This window comes from Anolis carolinensis, chromosome 4 (assembly GCF_035594765.1).
Source record: "Anolis carolinensis isolate JA03-04 chromosome 4, rAnoCar3.1.pri, whole genome shotgun sequence".
Lineage (NCBI taxonomy): Eukaryota > Metazoa > Chordata > Lepidosauria > Squamata > Dactyloidae > Anolis > Anolis carolinensis.
The window spans coordinates 90724762-90743910 of NC_085844.1; the positions used below are offsets into that span (position 1 = coordinate 90724762).

Sequence of the window (19149 nt, forward strand, 5' to 3'; positions counted from 1 at the left end):
GTTTCAATAAAAGGAAAACTTTGTTCTTTTGTTTGCCTTTCTGCTTTTGATGGTGTTATCCTTTTCAAATTTTATTATGCTTTTATCAGGGCTAGAAACTCAGTATGACCAATTTATGATGGAATTTAAGGCAGTGTAATCATTTGCATTATGTATTGCAATCTATATTATCCCGCAGATAAGGATTTCACTGCTATATGTCTTAATGTATCTGGATTGCATCCTATCTGTACAAAATAAATATATAGACTAGGATAGCCTTCCAAAAATGGATGCACTTCAATAATAGTATGATGTCAACAGTAGGGAATTATGATCATAGTAGTCCAAAACATCTGAATGAATGGTTTTGGGTTAGGCAACAGTTCTTTGTTCTAGAGCAGTTATTCCCAACTTTTTTTTTAACCAGGGACCACTTTGACCAGGGACCACTCTGCAAAATTAGTACCAAGATTAGTAAAGTTTTTGGTCAACTTTATATTAGGTTTGGTTATTTGGGGTGCTGATTCAGAAAATTGCTTTGGATAGACCACATCGGCTCTAGTTTCTGATACAGAACATATGGCACCTAGTAGTCACCATCTGCTCACCCACAGAAAATCATATTTAATAATCTAGAGCTAATGTGGTCTGTCCAATGCAATTTTCTGAATCAGCACCCTAAATAACCCCAGGAACAGGCCTAAAAATGAAGACACCAAGGCATCCCTGTTTCCAGGCACCACATGGAACAGCTCTGCTCAGAGGAAGGGAGGAGGAGAAGCAGCAGTCAGTAGGCTTTTTGTTGCACCTTTCATGTGTAGTTTCACAAGACCAGTTGCTCTCATTGCAACGGTGTAGTAATGGTGAGGCTGTGGACCATATTTTAGTTCTTGGGGACCACTGGTAGTCGACAGACTACAGGTTGGGAACTACCATTCTAGAGACTGAGTCAAAATTCCTGTGAAATATATCTCATCTAGCACAAAGACAGAAAAGGATCCAGGACTTTACAACGAACAGGAAGTATAATTTTTAAGATATGTTTTTTTTTTTTATGGACGGGGTCTACTTCTTCAGATGCATTGGGCAATATGAGCGGGTAGTGAATCCAACCCTGGCTTTAGTCTGAACATTAAAGGAGAATATCCAAAGTGTTGAACCTAATTAGTACTGGCATTCCTCATCTTAGTTAATTCACTTAAAGTTTGAACTAAAACTCAGCATAAATTCACCACCCTACTGACATGGAAACCCCTTGCTCCTGGTAATGGTGAAAGACTAATAGATATCATTCTGTTAGCAAAGTTATAAAAATCTCTGATATGATAAACCCAGGATCTAAAACTCTTCTAAAAGCACACCACATTTTTCAAAGTGTGGAGTTTCCCAGCATTGACACCTCTGAGTGGCATGAAATCACTGTTGCTTTGTGTTCTGTCTTGTGAACCAAAGAGAATGTTTCTTTTCCTCTCTTCTTCTTTTCCTTATCCTTCTTCTTTTTCTTGAGACAGACCTGACAGGAAAGCCAGAATGAGAGAGGTCTAGGAGAAATGCCTGAATTGCTAAATAAGTCATATCACCCTTCGCCTTCAAAAACTTTTTATGTGAATTGAAAGGTTATTCTACAATTCTAATAAGTTCTGTTGAAGTGAATGGTGCTTCACAAGTGTATGATATGTTTCTGTGTGCTTGTGTGGGGACATAGATAAAGTCATGACTTTATTTCTCCACTTCCAATGAGATACCTTTGATAATGTGGCCCACCAAAAACAATACACACCTGAAAGAAACTGAAGATATACTTTTTTTCATTTATATACAAAAGCAAAATGTTTTCTGCTGATTTTCTGCTTTTATTGACTCTGCACATGTTTCAGGACAGAATGGTTTCGGCTTTTAAATGCTTTTATCATAATGGAATCTTGGAAGGAAAAACACATAAAGATGTTGGTCACAGGAAACTGTATTTACATTTGATTAGTAACTGTTAAGGAGCATATGAGAAATTGATGTCCAGCCATAGAGATAATTCTTATATCACATTTGTTCATAATATTTTCTTTTCCAGCTATGAATATTCTGGTGCCATATTCTCTTAAGTGCTCAGTATATTTATAGTACCAATAACACTGCAAATAGCAATGTTTTTAAGTTCCTAGAGCAGATCAGGCAAAATATAAATTTTTAAACTAGGAATAAGTGTTTATTAGATCTGAGACAAATACTCTGCTTCCTTCCATTCCCAAATAAATTCACAATATTTTTCAACTAAACATCCTTTTTCAGACAGTTCACTAGCTTGGCCCTGAGGAAATGGTCAAGGTCAAACCAATTTATTGTTATGGAATAGATGGAGAAACAAGATTGCCTGCCAAACAAAAACAGTCTGTTTAACCTTTGGAACCATATAGGCTTCTCAACAAAAGGGAAATGATGTCTGCTTGGTGAACTGCTGCTTGCTGAAAAGATTATTTTGGGGGAATTGATAGGATCTACATAGTATCAGCTAGTTGCTTTCTCATTCTCTTTCACTTTCTTCCTGAGAATGAGATGAAGCTTTCATAAATCTCTGTGCACTGCAAGAGTTTGATGAGCAGGCTGCAGCTATGAACTCCACTGAATCTGCAAGAACTGTATTCCTAGCTGTCTGCTTGAGTTTTTTTTTTGTCAGATTTTGAGAACTACAGTATATTCTCACTTATCCAAGCTAAACAGGCCGGCAGAAGCTTGGATAAGCGAATATCTTGGATAATAAGGAGGGATTTAGGAAAAGCCTATTAAACATCAATTTAGGTTATGATTTTACAAATTAAGCACCAAAACATGTTATACAACAAATTTGACAGAAAAAGTAGTTCAATGCGCAGTAATGTTATGTTGTAATTACTGTATTTACGAATTTATCACCAAAATATCACGATATATTGAAAACATTGACTACAAAAATGGCTTGGATTATCCAGAGGCTTGGATAAGCGAGGCTTGGATAAGTGAGACTCTACTGTACCTTCCACTGGAAAAATAAGCTTGTATTAGCTTACTATCAGTTAATAAAGATTCTACAGTCTGTAAATAAGCCTTACATGAGACATTTCAACCCTTTGGATTAGTGAAAAATGAATACCAATGCCAGGGAACCGCCCAACAATATATGATGGAAAGGCTATGGCTATCTGAAGAAGCCCAGTGGACCAGTTGGGACTTGTTGGATCTGTAGATCTAAGGTTTCCAAACACTTAAACTATTGGTACAGGCTTATATGTCAGTATGCTTTCAGTGCTGGGAGAAATAGCAGTTCTAGCAGAGCAAATTTGCCAGAAAAAATATGTATGTATATGAGTCATATATTCTATTCTGTGCTCCCCTTTCAGGCTTTTGGACACTCTCCAACATTTCACATATGAAAAACTGAATGAGTGTTGCTGAACGACATGAGAGTGTGGTCAAAAGGGCGTGACTAGGCAACCAAAGGACAACATTGGCTATTTAGGGAAAACACACACTTAACTACTGTTTTAAACAGAAAACTTGGAATTAATATACAGGCTATCCCCAAGTTATAATCATCTGACTTACAAATGATTCATAGTTAAGAATGGGGGTGAGATAATAGGAAGCAAGAGAAATCTACCACTAGAAAGGGAAATTCACTCTTGAAAGAGTTATCACGGGAAAAGGTGTCTTGACTGAAACTTTCCCACCAATCCTGGTTTCCACAACAAGCCATTTTTTTCAAAATCCAATTATTACAGGGATATAAAATGCAGTGAAATCTTCTGTACAGGGGCACAGACAGCAAAACAAACACCACAGGGGTGTTAACTTTTCCCTATGCTATTCAAAACTAAAACATATATATATTTGGCTGGAAGTACACTTAAAATGTACCTGTTCTGACTTACATACACATTCAACTTAAGAACAAACATACAGAACTTTACTTGTTCATAACTTGGGGACTGCCTATATTGAGTTCAGGAGAACCTGTGGGAAAATTTCCTCCAAATCAGTATAGACAACATGATCTGTGTTTGAAAGTATGTGCATGGCATGATTAGCCAGAAATATATTATAATACCTTATTCTAAAATAAAAGTGCTTTCATTAGACCTGCTCAAAATGACAGTTTCCTCTCAGTTACATTCCTCTCCGTTGATACCCATCACCTCTGCCCAATGGATATTACAGGCCAGGTCAAATCCGTTTCTCAGTAAGATAATGCTATGACTACATTTAGCCAGTCATTGCTTTGCAACCTGACTTAAAAACTCCCAAGAAGGACACCCCACTATTAGGGTAATAATGCGGGTAGATGGAAAGAAGAGTATATTTAGTTCCTGGAAATAAATGGAGTGAAATGAAATCAAATTTGGAGAAAAACATGATTGTCAAAAAGATTTTGAGGCATTACAATTGCCTTTTGTAATATCTTCCTTAAGGTACAATCGTGTGACTGTAATTCCTACTGAAATTATTTGGGCATACTTCTGTGCTGATATGTGAATGATTGCATTGTTATTTTGAATAGAATAATGCTCTGCAGAAGAGTCTCCCAAAGTTCACAATCAATTAAGTTGGAGAAACAAAGTGGGTTTGAGAGAAGGAAACCAGTAAAACTAAGGATACTATTGCTGAGAGTTTATGCATGTGTTAACAATTCCTCACCAATGAATCAAAATGCTCCCGATTGCATGGCTTCATCTAATATTCCCTTCAAATCACTTTGCAAGTTATTGTTAGTAAATTACTTTCTATACAAGGAGTGTCCCTGTTTTCAGGATGCAGAAAGCGCTTTCTGTGGATTCAGTCTGTATGAAAATATATGATTGTTTGGTTACTCCTTCCTAAGTCTTCCTACAAATCAAGTGTTACTAAAAAAAAACTATAGGAAATTATTGTTGAGTCAATGTGAACATGGCCCAGTAGTTCTGTCAATTGTGTACTTTGCTTTACCACTAAGGACTAGTAGTTTTGATCTCAAGAAATATGGTGCACTTTGCCATGCTTGACCACCTCATCAGACAGGCAAAATTGCCCATCCTACAACATTTGCACCTCTCTTCAGGCACAGAGCCTGACGGATCCCATCACATGATGTTGATCAACTTCGGGTGGGGCTCAGTGCATAAAGAGAGGTGAGAACGTCTCAGGAGGCAGTGCTGGCAACACGGGAGGAAGCCAGTTGGCGACACTTTCCCTCAATGGGGCTTACCCGGGTGAAGGCCATCCGGGTGATGCGAGACACAGGGCGATGGGTTCCCCACGCCAAATTCACCATGATCTGTGGTGAATCCCTCTGCTATCACCTGGATCAGGGACCTCAATGTAATGAGGTCCATAGTCATATTCATAATCATAAATGCTGGTGCTTCTAGGAAATGAGATTTAACAAACAGACATTACAGCTGCTCTGGTTTGTTGAACAACTAAAATTAAATTTATAATATACTAGCTGTGCCCGGCCACGCGTTGCTGTGGCAAAATATGGTGGTATGGGAAATAAAGTATTGAGGAATAAGTGGTAGTTAAGGTCTTAACACCTAGGCTCAGACACGACTGCACTTAATGTCAGGGAAAACCTTTACCCTTTGGTAAAGGTTTTCCCTGACATTAAGTGCAGTCGTGTCTGAGCCTAGGTGTTGGTGCTCATCTCCATTTCTAAGCCGAAGAGCTGGCGTTGTCCGTAGACTCCTCCAAAGTCATGTGGGATGACTGCATGGAGCGGCAGCAATTGGATAAAAATAAATTAGATAATCTGTGGGAGAGGCCTAAAAGAGGCCTAAGTCTGCCTGTCCCCTCGGCTGAGTTGGTTGCTAGGAGACCAAGTGGGCAGAGATTAGCCCTGTAACTGGCAGCAATTGGATAAAAACAATTATTCCTTTCCCTCTAATTGGGACTTTATTTTTCTTTTCTTTTTGTTGTATCAACCTAGAGGCGTGGATGATGGGTTGTGTTGTCAAATTTTGAGGTTGGGGGGCCTTTAGTTTTGTTGTTTTGTGGGTCGCCGTGATGCCATCACTCATTTATATATATAGTTTGTTTTAACACTGGGCCCATCTACAGTCACCTAAATCTGGGGCTGGTTTGGAGAACTGCTGCTTTGGACTCGCCCTGGATTCAGCAGAGGTGTGTACTTGTTCCACTCCTAAACCATGACAGCAGCAGGAGCAGAGTCCAGACTAGCCAGTTGGGCTGAACCTGGTTAAGACTTGCCAGATGGGCATCCCCTACCTTTGCTATTGTTTGCCGCTGTGGCAGCTGGCCATGAAGCTCTGGAGGGCTCATAGCAATCAATGTGTGCCTTTGCTGACATCTGCCAGGGCACTCAGTGAAGACCAGGAGCTATCTGTAACTCCATGGCTGGCAGCCTCAGTGACAAAGCAGAATCCAGATAGGTTCCATTCCCCTTTCTCTGTGCTGAGAAGTGGGAAAAATCTGGAGCATTCTCAACTTCTGCTAATGGAGAGCAAAACTGGGTTAACCTGATTTGAGCTTCTGGCCAGTATAGACAGGTTCACTAAGTTCCCAGAAACCTAGACCCCCCACTTCCCCTTGTGCAAGGATTCAACTCTTCTTTCCCTTTTGGTAGCTACTACTCCTCCAGTGGTGCAGCGGGTTAAAGCCTCGTGACTTGAAGGTTGGGTTGCTGACCTGAAGGCTGCCTGGTTCAAATCCCACCCAGGGACAGATGAGCTACTTCTATCAGCTCCAGCTCCATGCGGGGACATGAGAGAAAACTCCCACAAGAATGGTCAAAACATCAAAAACATCTGGGCCTGGGCAAGGCCCTTGCAGACGGCCAATTCTCTCACTCCAGAAGCGACTCAAGTTGCTCCTGACATGAAAAAAAGTAAACATTTTAGAGGAAGAGATACATTTGTGTTTCTTTATCATTATTTCTGGTTTAAATTATTTCTGATGCAACCCTAAGACCAAGATCCATAGGTTGACTACCATCAATGTACAATCTGAGAGACACCTCAGAGTTCTCTGAAATGCCCAATAGTTTGTCAAAAAAAGATGATGATGATGATGATGATGATGATGATGATGATAATGTTTTATCTGCATATCCCCATGGATCGAGGCAAGGAACAACAATATATTAGAATACAATGTATACTATCAGTTAAAAACCCATCACACATAACCCAGTTAAAACATCAGTTTAAAACAAAACAAAGCTTGTGAGTTAGTGGTTTTCTCAAATATATGCACAACAGGGGGAATGAAATATGTGCTGTCATTAACCAGTGGAAAGCTGTAAATGCAAAGTATCCTCCCACTAACACCTTCTGATATTATGAAAGAATTAACAGCATGCATCCTTTATTTGCTGTATTTATTTTGTTAAAATTTAACAGACTGTGGTACCACAAGGGCATAGCTCCTTTGTACAGGTGTTACATTAATACTCAAATAATGTGGGAAGATATGGGAATTAACAGGTGCAATTGTTTTAGTTCAAACATTAGTTTTGCTCCTTAGCAGAAAAATAGAAATCAAATCCATCTGTTTGGAATAGTGGGAAGCAGCACGATCCCTTTGGAAGGCATTAGGGATAGACTTCCAGGCTAGTGCCACATGATTTTTCTTGCATCTTTACTAAAACAACAAACTCTGAGCTCCATTCATAAAGGACACAAGGGGCTTGATATTCTTTTGGGGCTCTAAGTGAGCATAAAAAGGGCTGCTTGAGTATTTATACTTTCTTAGAGGTTGCATCTACTCTTTCTACTTTCTCTCACTTTTAACTTGGTAAGGACGGAGCTCTACAATCAATGGACAATAGGAGCGCTCAAGGCCTTGGTGTCCATTGGCCAATCTGTAGATTAGAATCTAGTGTAAGCATGTCAAATGTATGCATTCACAGAACTAAAGAACTGGAAGGAACTGAAAGGACCATCTAATTCGACCTTGTGCCATGTAGGAACAGCTTAACACCCCTGAGAAATGGCTCTCTGTCCTATGGTTTAAAGACTTCTAAAGAGGAGAAGTCCACCAATCTCAGAGGCACTCAATCCACTCCTGAACAGCTCTTACTGACGGAATGTTCTTCCTAATGCTTCAGAGGAATCTCTTTTCTTGCAATTGAAAATTATTGGTTCATGTCAACATCCAGCCCTAAATTAAAGGGAGATTTAGTAGCAACATATCCTGTGTATATGTATGTGCCTTCAAGTCACCTATCAACCTATGGCAACCCCACACTTTTTTTTGGGCAAGAAATAGAGGTGGATTTGTCAGTTCCTTCCTCTGAAATATAGCCTACAGCACCTGGTATTTGTTGATCTCCCATTCAAGTACTAACCAGGCTTCATCCTGCTTAATTTTTAGGATTAGAAGGAATCTGGTATCTTTAGGGTAATCAGATCCTATCACCATTATATCTTAGCACAGGAAGATGTTCCTTCACACCACAAAAAAGGAGAATAGTTCAACTTGTTTCAGCAAACTTTTTATTCAAACCAACAATCGTGCACACCTGAAATGAGACACCTAGGCAGGAAAGCCTTGCATAAATAAACAAAAAATGTTTTGACTCTTCTAGAGAGTGATTGAAAGCCTTTTCCAAAATATCTCAGAGGATGATATTTCTCTTTCAACTGCTTTCATTTTTCTAAGGATGTCTATTTTGGTAGCAAAACATGTAGATGTTAGTTTGAGGCAGGATAATCTGCTTTCCAACTTTTTCTTTCGGTTTTGCTTTTCAACAAGTTTTTCTAGAGGATGCCTTTTACCTTTCCTACTGTACATTAAGCACATACAGCTACAGTAGGATCAATTTCCATCGCATTCCAGTGATCGATGACATACAACAGCAACTGAATATTGGGAAGATTTCCAAGAATAATATTTAAAAAGACATTTAAAACTGTGTGTGCCTCAGTGAGAAGCAAAAGGTTATCTGGAGAAGGAGAAAAAATGTAATTAATTTATCTGTAATACTAGTGTACAAATTAATATAGTGTCTGTTTTACTATACTACAAAACACATCTAAACTTTACTATACAATAAAAACATATATCTAGTACAATCTGTATTCATAGTAAATACTTAACTTGCAGTAAAAGTAATATAAAAGGGTCAATTAGGAGCTAGGCAAAACCTATGTAAACAAGTTAGTTTGCAGAAGGCGGTTTCAAACTCGCCACTGTTTGTACTTCTCAAACTGCTTCTCAAACTGAGAATGTGACTGGATGACATTCTGTCAGTTGAAAAACAATCAGCAAGCCTTCTCTGAAGATCTCAAGGGTCAAGCAGGCCAAATATAGACATGGCACTTTTGTTTGGACTACTGTTTCCCTAATCTCCCAACCAACCTGGCTACTGTTCATACTGTCTGGAGGATTCTGGGAGATGTAGTCCCCGCAAAAATCAATATTTCCATGACAGAGAGGAGGAAGTAGGGAGAACTCTGGTTTGTTTTTGTTTAAAACTACAGTAGAGTCTCACTAATCCAAGCCTCACTTATCCAAGCCTCTGGATAATCCAAGCCATTTTAGTAGTCAATGTTTTCAATATATTGTGATATTTTGGTGCTAAATTCGTAAATACAGTAATTACAACATAACATTATTGTGTATTGAACTACTTTTTCTGTCAAATTTGTTGTATAACATGAAGTTTTGGTGCTTAATTTGTAAAATCATAACCTAATTTGATGTTTAATAGGCTTTTCCTTAATCCCTCCTTATTATCCAAGATATTTGCTTATCCAAGCTTCTGCTGGCCCATTTAGCTTGGATAAGTGAGACTCTACTGTATTTGTGGCCATTACACAAGGAAAGGAGAAACAAAAAAAAATGCCTGAACAACTCAAGGCTAAGATCTGCACTACAGTTGTTTGCCCAGTAGCCTCTACGGGGCAGAGTGCTGGCCAGGAACAAAGAAACACGAACAAGCCCTTAAGACAATGGAAATGAGAATGCTGAGATGGACACTTGGCTTGACACTTCTCGACCATGTGCCAAATGATGATATCCATCACAGAATAGAAACTTCATACCACTGAACATGTCAAGCGTTTGGAAGAGTAGGTTACCATACAGCTCAGGTATACTCTGTTTTGAAATTAAATGGATGATTTTCATACCTCCATCACACACTAGCAAGCTATCCGTTTTATTCAAGAGGTCTCAATTGATTTGATATTGTAGAGAGTTAGTCCCATTCACTGTCCCTTCCCCATTTTCTTTGTGAAAAGAAATACCTCCTCTCCTGGACTGTGATTTTTGTTCCTGGGTTATAAATGTCATTTCCTAATTGGTTCTATCATAAACACATGGGAAAAGTTTATTAAGCTGCAAAAACTTTGTCTTTGCAGGAGGGACATCCTGCTATAGCACATTTTGCTCTAGTTTCTCAATGACTGAATATCTTATACAGTCTCCACCAATTTAACATAGTTTGTGGGCACAAAAATGAAGTTTCTGGAGCACAACAACTGCTTTCAAAATAAGGACTACACAATTAAACAGGAAATAATACTTGCAAACTAGGAACATATTTCCTTTATTACTATTAGTAAAGATAACGGTTTCCCCTGACATTAAGTCCAGTCGTGCCCGACTCTGGGGTTGGTGCTAATCTCTATTTCTAAGACGAAGAGCCGGCATTGTCCGTAGACACCTCCAAGGTCATGTGGCTGGCATGACTGCATGGAGCACCATTACCTTCTCGCCAGAGTGGTACCTATTAATCTACTCACATTTGCATGTTTTTGAACTGCTAGGATGGCAGAAGATGGAGCTATCAGCGGATGCTCACTCTGCTCCCCGGATTCGAACCAGGGATCTTTCAGTCTGTAAGTGCAGCAGCTCAGCACTTTAACACACTGCGCCACCGGGGGCTCTTATTACTATTCCTATTACTATTATGATTATTATTATTCAGAGGCAAGATGCCATCTGTCAGGGGTGCTTGTGCTTTTGGTACATGGGCAAAAGGTAATGGCGGGGCATTTCAGTTCTTCCCACGAATTGCCTAACTGTATCATTTTAAAGCCGAGAACGACAAATACCATCACATGACAGAATTGGCCATTTTGTCCATCTCTAATAATGTTAAAAGGTCACTTGCCAACCAACTTAGAAACCGTCTGAAAAGATAACCATTTGCAACGCTTTTTTAACCCCAAGATATCTCTACCAGATACTTGAAGCCTACGTCATATGATGAACACAGTAGGTTGCCTTATCTTAAGTGGATGACTCAGTAGTATTTAATGAACGTGATTTTTTGTGTCAAGCGCTTGAGAAACTGCAAGTCACTTCTGGTGTGAGAGAATTGGCCATCTGCAAGGATGTTGCTCAGAGGACCCCTGGATATTTAATGTTTTACCATCCTTGTGGGAGGCTTCTCTCATGTCCCCAGATAGAGAGCTGGAGCTGACAAAGGGAGCTCACTCGCTCTCCCCGGAGTCAAACTGTCAACCTGTCGGTCAGCAGTCCCGCTGGCAGAAGGGTTTAACCCATTGCGCCACCAGGGTCTCCTAATGAATGTAATGAAGTGGTAGGAATAAAAGCGATCAGCAAGAAAATGGAGGAAGTAAGACTATTGTGGTATAGCTAAGTCTGAGAAGAGAACCGACATCAGTAGCACAAACAGCACTGTGTTTGGAGATTGCAGGATGGTGACCATGTGGACAAAAGCCAAAGGAAAGGTGGGTGGACACCATCAACAAAGACATGCGTGCCGTCATCCTGAGAAGTGAGGATGCCCAAAACAAAGCCTTGTGTAAACAAGTCACAATGCAAACCCCTCCATTGGGCTTTAGCACAGCCGGTAAATCACCAGCAGTAATAAGATCTGGCAACCGAAAGGTGGCCAGTTCAAAGCCCGCTTGGAGTGAACACATGACTGTTAAGCCCTGCTCACTGTTTACCTAAGCAGTTTGAAAACAGCTGAGCTTTAAGTAGAGAAATTAGGTACCGCTAATTTAGCGGGTAGATTTTTACGACACCATAAAATGCCAGTGACCAAAAGGAAGGAGGAAGTTCTGATGACATTTTGACATAAAGAGTGGAGTAACAGCACACCCCTGTGGTTGAATACGAGCACAACTTCCAAGGCACTGGAGCTGGACTTCAAACAAAACATACCTCCTTTCTGTCTGTTCTGTTTTGTTCTGTCTGTCCAAATGGTACTGAATGTTTGCAGTGTATGTATACTGTGATCTGCTCTAAGTCTCCTTGGGGAGATAGGGCAGAATATGAATAAAGTGTTATTATAATTATTGGAAAAATAGCTTGGAAAGAAGCAGCTCTATAGAAGGAATGCAGCATGGATCCACTTTTAACTGCTGTAACTCAATATTCTTTATATCTTTATATTGTTTTAATTGTTTTATTGGATTTTCATTGCTGTTTTAATTATGTGTAGGCATCGAATTGTTGCCAATTTTGTACGCCGCCCTGAGTCCCTTCGTGTGAGAAGGGCGGGATATAAATGTTGGAAATAAATAAATACTCTAGAATCATGGCATGTTGGAAATGACAACTTTCTTCAATTCTTCCCAATAATGTTTATCTATGATCCTGTTGCTTACTGTTTCCTGTATATATGTTCTGGTATGCAGCTTCCTTTACTCTATGGTTCCTGAGAAGTTATAAAAGGGGCTGCAGACCACATGATCACTTCAGGCTATGGCAGACAGCAGATAGCAGACTATACACTACTTCAGACCTCAGATCACACCCTTACTTGCTGTTTTTGCTGTAAGAGATGTCCTGGCCGGATGGCACAGAGAATTATCTCAAACTATCTCAAACTGGACTGATAGGTTTTGTACCAATGTATGCTGAACACATGATGGTTGTGAATAAACCAAATATGTTATTTTTATCAACATCTATTTCATTTTTGTCTCTTGAGTGCATGATATAAAACAAGTTGTTTTATGGGAGAATATAAGGAAGGCTGAATGAAGGACAACAGACTCTTTTGAACTGTGGTGCCATGGACTGCAAGAAGATCTAACCAGTCCATACTCCAGGAAATAATGCCTGACTGTTCACTGGAGGGAAGGATATTAGAGACAAGAATGAAATAGTTTGGCCACATCATGAGAAGACAGGAAAGCTTGGAGAAGACAATGATGCAGGGGAAAACGGAAGGAAAAAGGAAGAGGGGCCGACCAAGGGCAAGATGAATGGATGGTATCCTTGAAGTGACTGGCTTGACCTTGAAAGAGCTGGGGGTGGCCATGGATGACAGGGATCTCTGGTGTGGGCTGGCCCATGAGGTCACGAAGAGCCGGAAGTGAATGAACGAATAAACAACAATATATTTTGGGGCATTGAAAAACACTTCTAAATCTCAGCTGTTTTTATGCACTGGAAAATCTCTGCTTTCCTACCAGAGCAAAGATAACAGGTTACTCAGGCCAACAACTTTGCCTAATTATATCTGGTTGTATACCACAAGAGAAGATTCTACTCTAAAGGGTTTTGGGCTCTTCTCTGAAAGGCCATGCTTTTCTTAAAAAGTTATGATCTCCAAAAGGTGTTCTCCTGTTGGGGACTAGCCCGGAGGGGGAGTAAAGGAGAGAATTTCAGGAGAGCAATAAAACAAGGCTTTTATTATCATAGCTGATGATATGGCAAAACAGCCATAGGTACCCACATTTTGTGGGTCCGTACCATCCAAATGGCCATCGCAAGATGTGTGTAGCAAACAAAGGATTTTATATTTCAGCCTTATCTAGAATTGACCAATGGCTGAGGGTCTTCCCCACCTTCCAGGCCTACATTGGCACAAGTGATACCAATGACCGAACTTGTTTACTCTGAGCTTTCTTCTCCCTCTGGAACATCCTGAAGAAAGGCACCAGCTCACAGGAAGAAGAGGGGCACGGGCCCTGTGTTGCACATACTACAGTAGAGTCTCACTTATCCAGCACTCACTTATCCAACGTTCTGGATTATCCAACGCATTTCTGTAGTCAATGTTTTCAATAAATCGTGATATTTTGGTGCTAAATTCGTAAATACAGTAATTACTACATAGCATTACTGCGTATTGAACTACTTTTTGTCAAATTTGTTGTATAACATGATGTTTTGATGCTTAATTTGTAAAATCATAACCTAATTTGATGTTTAATAGGCTTTTCCTTAATCCCTCCTTATTATCCAACATATTCACTTATCTAACGTTCTGCCGGCCCGTTTATGTTGGATAAGTGAGACTCTACTGTACTTTGATTCATACAAAGTGCTTATATTGTCTATATAAAGGCTGTATTGAAGGGGCAAGGATGTAAAAGATGTAAAAAAAAATACTCCTCTTAATCCAAAGTCAAAAGCAGGAGGCCCCTTTTCTGTGAAGAGGGCAAGGAAAGACACCACAAAAGTTGGATCTTCAAACTGCCAAAGAACTATTTATTGCGTGGCCATAGCAATGAGACAAAAACATGCATACATGCAATCAAAGGATTTGTCAGAATGTCCAAAATGGTTGCAAGGATTTTATCACCTTCACAGAAATTAGCAAGCATATCTTTATTGGCTTACAAAGATCATTTACCCCATTTGTCTAATGTTGTCTACGTCACAAGCATCTTAACCATCATGCAATCCCATTGGTTTTCTATGCTGTAACAACATGTAATTCTTTAGACAATGGTGCTTTCATGTTACTGACCCTGACTTGTTGCAAGTATATGCTCGAAATCGTATGGGAACTGGTTCTGACTTTATGTAGTGTTATTATTTTATTATTTATTTACAGTATTTATATTCCGCCCTTCTCACCCCGAAGGGGACTCAGGGCGGATCACATTATAACACACATAGGGCAAACATTCAATGACCATAAACACATCAAACAGAGACTGAGACACACACGTAGAGGCAAGTTAACCTTCTTCTGAGGGGATGTTCGATTCTGGCCACAGGGGGGAGCAGCTGCTTCATCATCCACACTGACGGCACTTCCTCATTCCAGGTCGTAAATTAGTTAATCTTGCCTCCCCACTTTATAAGTGGTACCTTATCTCCTACTTGATAGATGCAACTATCTTTCGGGTTGCTAGGTCAGCAACGAGCAGGGGCTATTTTTTATTTTTAATTGACGGGTGCTCACCCCGCCACGGGCTGGCCTCGAACTCATGACCTCATGGTCAGAGTGATTTAAGGCAGCTGCTCAACAGCTGCGCCACAGCCCGGCCCCCTATTTGAAAGTAACTTTATTATTTGTTATTATTTGAAAGTAACTTCTTTTCTCTGGAACAACTCTTTCCCCAAACATCAGCATTTTTTCTCAAGTGCAGGCCTTCCTCAAACATAGTCCTTTTGCAACTTAGGTCAATCAGAACATATGGGACTTATAGTCATTACAAGTATCTTTGAAAATTCTTTTTAAACCCACGTCTCTCTCAATATGATATATGCAGAGGCAAAGCTATATAGGCAATAGTCTACTATTTTCTGGCTTATGGTCCCTACACTCAAAAAGGTTCTGAAGGCCATTTTCCAAACTGGCAGTTGTATAGTTAAGTTGTATCAAGTCTGTAGCCTTTTGGGTCAAAAGGTGCTTTAAAAGGTCCCCAAGGCTCCATCCACACAGCTGAGTAAAATCCCACATTATCTGCTTTGAACTGGGTTATATCACTGTGGAGTCAGATAATCCAGTTCAAAGTAGCTATTGTGGATTATGGGCCTTGATATTCTGGGTTATATGGCTGTGTGGAAGGGCCCCATGAGCACTTTGACTACACTCCTCAACCTCCAGCCCTTCAGCTGTTTGGGCCTCCAATTCCCAGAAGCCCCGGCCAGCTTCCCCAGTGGCCAGGAATTGTGGGAAATGGTGGCCCAAACAGCCGGAGGGCCACAAGGGAGGAGGCCTAGTCAAACTTCGGCCAAACTACAGGAGGCTGAGAGTCCCTCCCTGCCGATCACGTGAGCGCACTCTATGACGTAGTAACGGGGGTGCTATAGGCGTCTAACTGGCCTCAACTTTGGTGATGTTTGAAAAGCCCTGCTTGCTTTTCTTTTTTTGGCGGGAAAGGGAAGAAATGGCCTGTAGAGCGATGAAGCGGCGGGGTGGACTCTTTCTTCTCTCTCCCTCTTTCTCTCCTCCTCCTCCTCCTCGCCCCAACCTTCAACACTTTGCAGGAAGTCCCGGCACTTCCTGCGAAGAGGGCCGGCTGAGGAGGAGGAAGAGAGGAGAGGCGGGAGAGGAGCGGAGGCGCTTCGGGCCTCCTCGCGAGTAAGTAGGCGTCCCAAACGGGAATGGAGGCCTCCCTCAAGTAGGGCTCCGCTTACTGCGCCTTCCAACTTCGTTGCTCTTCGCCTCAGCGAAGGGAAAACCGTGTGGGGAGAGAATTGGCGAGGCCGTCGCTGCAGGCTGTGTCGCCAGCGTTGGCTGACCTCATCCCCGAAAGAGCCAGAGCGCCTTCTTGGTCCAAAGCGCCTCTTCTGAGGGGAAAACAGCCCTCGTCGCCTGCCGTTTCCACGCCCCTTTCTCTTAGGCCCCTTCAACACAGCTGCATATAATCCACATTGAAGTGGATTATATGACAGTGTGGACTCAGGGCACTTCCACACAGCCATATAACCCAGAATGTCAAGGCAGAAAATCCCACAATATCTGCTTTGAACTGGGTTATCTGAGCCCACACTGCCATATATTTCAGTTCAAAGCAGATATTGTGGATTATCTGCCTTGTTTTTCTGGGTTATATTGCTGCGTGGAAGGGCCCTGAGTCGTCTATTTACCTTCAGAGTTCATGGCTTGTTTGTCAGTTAAGCCAAGAGATCTTGTGTCAGCTTGGAGGCTTTCCTAGGGTGCCTCTACACTGGAGAATGAATGCAGTTTGACATCACTTTAACTGCATTTGCTCACGGCTGCGTCACCGCAGGAGCTTTTAGTAGCCAGGATTTTGACTGGGGGGGGGGGGGGGGGAGGTTGGGATTTTGATGGGGAGGGGCTGAGTCTGGGTGGGAGAGGATCTAGCCTAGCAAACCTTTTGTATCGTTATCCCAATACCCCCATGCATATGGGATATATTGAACATGGTGATCAGGTCATGATATGAATAAACATAACAGTTCAAATAATAAATGTAAGGCCTTCTCGCGGACCACCCTGAGAACTTGGGGGGGGGGAGGGCTGAAGCCCCTCAAGCCCCCCCCCCTACATGCTTGCATACAACCATATAACACAGAATATTAAGTTAGATAATATCTGTTTTGAACTGGGTTATCTGAGTTCACATTGCTAGATAATCCAGTTCAATGTGGATTTTATACAGCTGTGTGAAAGGAAACTTAGTGAGGCACCAGCCCTCTTTAGCAGAAAAGGCTCTGCATACCTGGTAAAATGACAGATTTCTTGGATTCCACAGCACTGAGCCATGGCAGTTAAATAAAGGCTGCATTTATTTGACAGTGTAGACACCACCCACATAATCGTTGCAGTTTTGCCTCAGTTTGGTTGTACCCAGGGCCCTTCCACACAGCCATATAACCCAGGGCCCTTCCACACAGCCCTATATCTCAGAATATCAAGGCAGAAAATCCCACATGATCTGCTTTGAACTGGGTTATTTGAGTCCTCACTCAGATGTGAGATTTTCTGCCTTGATATTCTGGGATATAGGGCTGTGTGGAAGGGCCCCCAGAATATCAAGGCAGATAATCCACAATATCTGCTTTGAACTGGGTTATCTGAGTCCACACTGCCAGGTGGTGCAGTGGGTTAAACCCTTGTGCTGGCAGGACTGTTGGCTTGAAGGTTGGGTTGCTGACCTGAAGGTTGCTGGTTTGAATCCAGCTCCATGTGGGGACATGAGAGAAGCCTCCTACAAGTATGGTAAAAACAAAACAACTGGGTGTCCCCTAGGCAATGTTCTTGCAGATGGCCAATTCTCTCACATCAGAAGTGACTTGCAGTCGCTCTTGACACACACACACAAAATCATGTCTATTTCCTGAATTGCATCTGATTTTGTACTGCAACTTTTTTCTCTCTGGCTGTTGTCTGAAAGGTACAACAAGGTCCCTTTGGCTACTGATATTTCTGATTCATATGACTGTGTGTCTGAAGCCTATTTATGAATTAGCAAGAGGCTGAAAACAAGTGGCAAATTAGGATAGCTTTCAAAAGTGGACAGGTTTTTACAAGTCAGCTTTTTGATGTGCTTAATCTTTGATTACTATGTGATAGAATTCACAATCCCCTTTCATAGAGAACAGGTGGACAGTCTGGTCTTCCAGATGCTGTTGGTTGTAATTCCCATCAGCCTTGGCTAGTGATAAAGGATACTGGGAGCTACTGGCTAATGGTATCTAGAAGGCTAGAAGCTGGCTATCTCTGATGTAGAGCATGTATATTTGATGAAACTATAGATGTAACAGCAACAGTAAATAGCAAACAGTGCTGTGTAGCAGAAATAGAGACCCCTGTGTTGTAAAGGGCTAGAAAAGAGCTGTAATTACAGAGAACCATACTTCCATATTCAAGCAAGAGAGCAAGATGATGTTGCCTAACTAGCTGTGTGGCTTAGTGTTGTTCTGATCTCTGGGAGCTGTTCCCTTTTGTCATTCCTTCATCCAGAAAACTTTGTAGGATTACCAGGCAGCACTTTTCAATTGCAGAAAACTCTGGGCTTTGGTGTACTGTGTGTCCGTGTGCATGTGTGTGCATGGGGTCATCTGGGGTCTTAGCCAGTCTTGTCCAGCACTACATGGGCTACTTAACAGAATGACTTTATTTGTTTGGCTAGACAAAGTGTGACCCTTCAGATTACGGTTCCCATTGTTCCTCGCCAATTATGCTGGCTCGGTTTGATGGGAAAGGCTGTCCAACGGTCTGAATGGTTGCCTTTCCCCATCTGCAGTATACGACTTGGGAGCCAGTGTGATATAATGATTTGAGTGTTGGACTGTGTTTCTCAGGATCAGGGTTTGAATTTCCACTCAGTAGATGAAATGCTCTGGGTGACCTTGAGCAAATCACACTCTTTCATCCTTTGAGAAAGGCAAAGGCTAATTCTTTCTGAACAAATTTTGTCAAAAAAAAACCTTGTAATATGTTCCCCTTAGGTTTTTATCAACAAAAAGTGTATGACTTGGACTGCATGTACTTTGCTTCTAAGCTATCTGAAGTATAATCTCCCTAATACAGGTTGAGCATCCATTATCTGGAATTCCAAAATCCTG

The 19149-nt window shown here is 41.2% G+C and overlaps 1 protein-coding gene across 6 annotated transcripts in view; it reads left to right on the forward strand.

Annotated features, from left to right (window-relative positions):
* The first annotated feature begins 15784 nt into the window (after positions 1 to 15784).
* Positions 15785 to 19149, forward strand: part of nek7 (NIMA related kinase 7) — a 118185-nt gene continuing 114820 nt past the window's right edge. For 4 of the 6 annotated variants that reach the window (XM_008115010.3, XM_016995195.2, XM_016995194.2 and 1 more), the window contains exon 1: positions 16059 to 16195. The gene's annotated coding sequence lies outside the window, so the exon portion shown is untranslated. Of the gene's footprint in view, positions 15886 to 16058; positions 16196 to 19149 lie in introns of those variants that run through there. The other 2 variants (XM_062980785.1, XM_008115012.3) reach the window with 2 other exon arrangements.